The sequence below is a fragment of the Juglans regia genome, unplaced genomic scaffold, assembly GCF_001411555.2.
Source record: "Juglans regia cultivar Chandler unplaced genomic scaffold, Walnut 2.0 Scaffold_3716, whole genome shotgun sequence".
NCBI classification, from domain to species: Eukaryota; Viridiplantae; Streptophyta; class Magnoliopsida; order Fagales; family Juglandaceae; genus Juglans; species Juglans regia.
In genome coordinates, this window is record NW_023358559.1 from 1 (window position 1) to 240 (window position 240).

The 240-nt window shown below is 52.9% G+C and overlaps 1 pseudogene; it reads right to left on the bottom strand.

Annotated features, from left to right (window-relative positions):
* Positions 1–150: 150 nt before the first annotated feature.
* LOC118345689 lies at positions 151–240 on the bottom strand (annotated as a pseudogene; the record flags this gene model as incomplete).

Below are 240 nucleotides of genomic sequence, written 5' to 3' on the forward strand. Positions count from 1 at the left end.
ACATACTAGCGTCCTTCCGATCCCAATCCAAACGGAGATCTGATCCAAACCCATGGCTACGCGATGGGCAGGGCGAGATTTCCCGAAAAATCCACGCCCGAGTGCTCCTTCTTGTCAATTTATCTCGCAAGGCGGAAAAAACAAAAACGAGGGGTGCAACACGAGGACTTCCCAGGAGGTCACCCATCCTAGTACTACTCTCGCCCAAGCACGCTTAACTGCGGAGTTCTGATGGGATCC